Raw genomic sequence first — 6,221 nt, 5'->3', positions numbered from 1 at the left:
GTGCAGGGGAATGTCAAAGTCTGATATAAATGCTCTTGGGCAGAGGGTGAAACCATATCTTCCCTATATTTGCGAAACCATTAAGTGGCGCTCGAATAACAAGAGTGCTAAGGTGAGGCAACAAGCTGCTGATCTTATTTCAAGGATTGTTGTTTTCATGAAACAGTGTCAAGAATAACAACTTATGGGTCATCTTGGGGTTGTCTTGTATGAATATTTGGGAGATAAGTATCCGGAGGTTTTGGGATCAATACTGGGGGCTCTCAAAGCTATTGTCAATGTTATTGGTATGACAAAAATGACTCCCCCGATAAAGGATTTGCTTCCTCGACTGACCCCAATCTTGAAGAATCTGCATGAGAAGGTGCAGGAAAATTGTATTGATCTTGTTGGTCGAATTGCTGACTGTGGGGCTGAATTTTTCCCAGCAAGAGAATGGATAAGAATTTGTTTTGAGCTTCTTGAGATGCTTAAAGCCCATAAAAAAGGTATCCGGCGAGCAACTATGAACACGTTTGGCTACACTGCAAAAGCCATTGGACCACAAGATGTCCTGGCAACATTATTGAACAATCTCAATGTGCATGAGCGTCAGAACCACGTGTATACTACTGTGGCAATTGCGGTAGTTGCAGAAACATGATCTCCTTTTATAGTGCTACTAGCATTATTGAATGAGTATCGTGTACCAGAACTCAATGTGCAGAATGGTGTTTTAAAATCACTCTCTTTTCTTTTTGAGTACATTGGTGAAATGGGTAAAGATTATATTTATGCAGTCACTCCACTACTTGAGGATGCTCTCATGGATAGAGATTTGGTACATAGGCAAACTGCTGCATCTGCTGTTAAGCACATGACTTTGGGAGTGGCTGGTTTAGGTTGTGAGGATGCTTTAGTACACTTGCTGAATTATGTGTGGCCAAACATATTTGAGACTTCTCCATATGTTATTAATGCTGTCATGGAAGCCATAGAAGGGATGAGGGTTGCCTTGGGTGCAGCTGCAGTCTTGAACTATTGTCTACAGGGGCTCTTCCATCTTGCAAGAAAGGTTAGGGAAGTTTACTGGAAGATTTATAACTCATTGTATATTGGAGCTCAAGATGCACTGGTGTCTACTTATCCTATGCTGGAGGATGAGGCGAGCAACATATATAGTAGCCCGAGTTGGTGATGTTTATATGAGGTTTAGTTTGTTCTTCATGCTTCAGGTGAATCTACAAAAGGCTCTTGGACAGGCTAGGACCTATCCTAGGGTTCTTTCCGTGGCTGCTGCAATTTGTTGGGATGTGCATGCTTATTAAGCTGGATTGATGAACTGCTTGCTATTTGTTAACTTCTTCAGTAGTTTGCTATTTCAGGAATATTGTTATGAAATGAATACATTACTGTTGTGAATTTGATAGTTTTCATTCCTCTCTGACTTAATTTTCTATCCTTGTATTAATTTTGTTTTACTTCCATCCTCTCTTGAATGCCATAAATATACTGTTGGATCATGCCTGTTAACTTAAAATTGTGGATCATGCCATAAATATTCTTATGGTTTGCTTGGTCAGAGGGAATAGTTATTCCTGGTACATTTTTAATTATTTTATTTAACATGTAATAAGAAAGAAATAGATATTCTCAAATTTTGGGAATAGTAGCTTTTACATAGGACATCTTGTACATAAGGGGGTTGAAGATCCCAAATTTATACCTACCATTCTTCCATAATTCTCCACCTCTTTTAGAAGGTTAGGAAGCCTAATTTAATAATTTATTTTGACCCAATGAGAGGCCAAGGATTGTCTCATTTGGCATAGATGTAGAGGACCATTATGTACATATCCATTTGATCTATCTACCATATCATAGTTCTATATTGAATGTGTACTTGAGAGTTCGGTTCACGCTACAATTATGTGAGATACCTTTTATAGGACAAAATTGTGCCATTGGGGACTAAAATTGATAATAACTCATCAAAATATGGTTTGAGACTATTACATTTGGTAACAAAACTACCCTAGAGATGCTATCATATGTGGATCATGCACAAAAGTGAAAGTCACTCTAATGAGGTCATTGATTAGACATGTAGACCATAACATTATACCAATAATTATTAAATATCTATTGATGTATTTTGAAAGTAAAAAAAAAAAGATAAAGTATTTATTCTAATTGAAATTCTTATGCATTTTCTATTTGAAATACATGTCACTAGCTTTGACATACCTTCTAATGAGAGGAGTCACCCGCATCATCTGGACGGGATTGGTGTGACAACCTGAATTCTAATGGGATTTAAATCATAAAGTGGAAGGGAAATGGAAACAGTAACAGAAGGAAGAAGCCGACTTCATCGACGAACTCTTCGCGTTTGTTGGGAAGGAATAAACGAAGGAAAAACATCAGGGACTCATGGATGAATACAGGGGATTCGTCAATGAGGGCTTAAGAGAATTCATCGATAAAGAAATACCGAGAGAGGTTTTGAGTTGACTGAATTTTGTCAACGAGGATTGAATTTCGTCGACAAAATTATTGAAAGATTTGTCGACGAATGACGTGGCTCGTCAACGAATCCAGTTCTATAAATATAGAAAATCAGGATTTTTACTTCATTATTAAGCAAGCTTTCCTCTCTTTCTCTCTCTCTCTCTCTCTCTCCCCCCTTCGACCCTCTCTCTCTCTCTCTCTCTCTCTCTCTCTCTCTCATCATTTTTAGGCCAAATTTATGCCGGATCGACAATCCGAAGTCACCACGACCCTTCTGGGGAAGTTCTCTCCAAATCTGCTAGAGCAGATTATTGGTGAAAGCAAGTTGGAAATCATCCCTGAGTTGAGGTAAGGCTTTTTGAGTCAAATTTGGTCTTGTGATAGTTATAGGAAATGACATACACGCAAAAATACTGAGGTTTAATACTGGAAATTTTCAGTTTCAGGGTATTGATCAGGAAATCCTATAGGGGTTAAACTAGGAAATTTTAGGGGCTTTCTCAGTAGTCAGGTAAGGGAATAAACTAAAACAGTTACTTTCCATGCAAATTATTATTAATTATGAGTAAATTTATTTTCAAAAAAGCATATGTTATATTTGTATATTACAGATGAAATGTACGTTTGGGAAATACTGCTATTATGTTTAAATGTATATATATGTATGAGATGCCAGAAAATTACGATTTTAGAATAAAGAAGTATGATTTTATACAGCGCATGTGTGGCATGAATGTTATATTATGTGAAACGTGTTATGATATGAAAGATTTTTTGAGCAAAATATGTTTTTAGGTATTATGAAAAGATATGTTATGTTATGACGATTTTGACGAATACATGATAATTGATTTATTTTCAGAATGTATATATCTGAAATGATTTCGGCGCGAGGTCATAATTATGTTATGTTCGGCACGAGGCTGTAATTATGTTATGTTCGGCATGAGAAACATAATTATGTTATGTTTGGCACGAGGCCGTAATTATGATATATTCGGCACGAGGCCACAATGATGTTACATGTATAATTATGTATTATATGCTATCAGAACCCGGATGTTACTTTAGTTTAGTTCAGGGGCTCGGTACCATAGCTTATAGATCAGATGTTTATGATCAGATTGGTGCTAACCATCTCACAAGGGGATGGGAGATGGATAGTCAATGTGGCTTTCAGTAGAGTGTGGACGTCCACCTGGCAGTCCGGACAAGGGTGTCGCGGGCCCATCGTACTTACAGACATATTTGACTCGGCAGTGGTCGACCAGCCATTGTCGGGTCTCGCCTTCGGGCTACACAACCTGTCATGGGGGGTAATACATGACACCAGCTAGCTATTCATCGTGGGTATATTTTCAGTATTATCAGTATAATAGACGTTTACATGCGATATGATTTACCAGCTATTATGAAATCATATGATTATTCAGTATGTTGTGCTAAATGTCTACAGATATATGAAATGTACTATATATGTATAATTACATTAAATATTCATGTTGCCACAAAGCTGTATTTAGTTTATATTCCCTTACTGAGAAATGTCTCACCCTCGAACATTAAATGATTTTCAGGAAATCCAAAGAGACCAGCAGGCCAGGGCTGTCGTTGAGTGATTGGAGCTTCCCTATTAGAAGGGTAAGCTTGGAACTAGGATCAGGGGATTTTTGTTGTATGATCCTAGTGTTATTTTGACTTTTTGGAGATTGTGTATAAGAACAGTATTTTGATGATATAGTAAACTCTGGTATTATACTCTATAGTTGGATGATTGAGATTTTATACCTACTACTGCTTAGGTTTCTATTGTGATTGACAGGTGTCTCCGTTACCCACGATTTTGGGTTGACTTTTCTATTTATTATATTTCATTTTATGTTAAAGGAATTTAGGGTCGTTATAGTTGGCGCATCATTTGTTCCATCTGCACTTTCCAATTCTTGATGGCTTGCATCTCTGCTTCCCAGTTTGAGATCTTTTCTTTCAATTGTTGGTTCTCCGCTTCCACCATTTGCACCCAGATAACCATCGCCTCCACTTGAGCCTCGGTGGCTCGATGCTCTCGGTCAATGTCAGCACGAGATGCCGCACTAAAAGAAGATGATGATGTTGGGGCGACGTATCCACTCCCAAGGCCATTCAACCAGCCACCCGATCGTTGCCCAAGCACCTGAGTGCAGATCTCGTCATTCGTCATCGGCTGACCGCCCTCTGCAACGGGTGCATCCCGCAGCTCAAGCATCCTTGCCTATTTTCGGTCATGAAAATGAAGAAATAAGAATACAACTGACGTTTTGAATAAGATAATGAACTAAATAATCTGCTTGACTTATATGTTTCGTCTGTGCACCCTGGCACCACTCCTTCGATGTCCTCTGATGTGTTCTTTGATATAGATCCAGCCACAACTCCAGGTCGCCAGTGACGGGATCATGCTACATTATCATATAAAAGTTCATTAATATGAATTCAGTGGTGTCAATATAAATAACACTTGTCAGGTAATGGTCAGATAGTTTCGTAACAATTACCTTTCGATGATTAACGAACAATTTCATGCCACCACAATGCGTCGTATCTAGTTTGCTGCGATTCGTAGAATTTTTCTCATAGATAGCCTACAAAATAGATGTAATCACTTTTTATTATTCACATAAATATGAAAAAGTAGTTATTGTAATTAATAGAAACACATCACCTGATAGTTAGGGTCGCGAAAATGGCGACACACCACCCGCCAATCCTCTAGGGAGATCTTATCGTATGGGTGCGCTTCTACCTCATCTCCCATCTCCCTAAAATGGTTGCGCATTTGCTGCGATAGGTCTTAAACCGAGAGCACAACTACATGTTTACCGCCTTTTTCACATGGTCTGCGTTGAAAATGTCCATATCAAACTCTTCCTGCATATGAAATATATATTGAATGTTAGAGAATCTTTAGGGTAATATATTAAAAGTAAAAGAAATGTTTTAGGGTTACTTACCATGATGCGCTCATATAAAACCAAGCGCTGAGCCTTCGTCACCTTTGGCCAGGTGAAGCAAGTGACTAGAGTATATTGACGACATATAATGCCAACTCCCGGGACTAGGCTGTGCACCAATCGTCAAGCAGGGCTGTAAAGCCTGGAGGAATGTCCTTACGGATCTTCCGCCCAGTCCTCTCCAGGTGCTTCTTTAGCGCAACATTCTTCACTGCACCGCGGCCTGCACTCTTATGCGTCATAGAGGTCGATACTGAAAGAAGAGTTAAAGAACAATAAGATAATCATACACGTGAAATGACAGTAAATATATTATTCTAAATCAAATACTCATAACCTTACCAACCCTGCTTATTATGGAAGACAACTCACCCTAGTCTTGATCCCCAACTAATGGATCCATGTCGGGCTGGGGCCCCGAGGGCTCAGATGGTACCACATCAACCCTGACGCGCTTAGTCGCTCTCGAGGATGACCCATTATCCTCGCGGGATGATGTCATCGATAGCCTAAACTAAAGTAAGGGATGTCGATCTCCTGGTACCATGTCTGCAAAATAGTTCACAAGTAAATATACAAAATCAAAGATATTAGATGGATGGATAGTAAATATATTTTCACTTATTTTCACATGTCAAATACACGGTGACAACATAACATGCTTACCCCCTATACATCCTCAATATTAGTATTATCCTCACTTTCTAGAGTGTCGTCCTCTTCACTGCAGTACTCAACCAT

The 6,221-nt window shown here is 38.8% G+C and overlaps 1 pseudogene; it reads left to right on the top strand.

Moving 5' to 3' along the window:
- The first annotated feature begins 298 nt into the window (after window positions 1–298).
- Window positions 299–1,188, top strand: LOC131160347 (uncharacterized; annotated as a pseudogene).
- Window positions 1,189–6,221: the final 5,033 nt, after the last annotated feature.

The sequence above is a fragment of the Malania oleifera genome, chromosome 7 (assembly GCF_029873635.1).
Source record: "Malania oleifera isolate guangnan ecotype guangnan chromosome 7, ASM2987363v1, whole genome shotgun sequence".
In the NCBI taxonomy this organism is placed as follows: Eukaryota; Viridiplantae; Streptophyta; class Magnoliopsida; order Santalales; family Ximeniaceae; genus Malania; species Malania oleifera.
The sequence above is the reverse complement of the archived record's forward strand: the minus strand, read 5'-3'. Positions and strand labels throughout refer to the sequence as shown.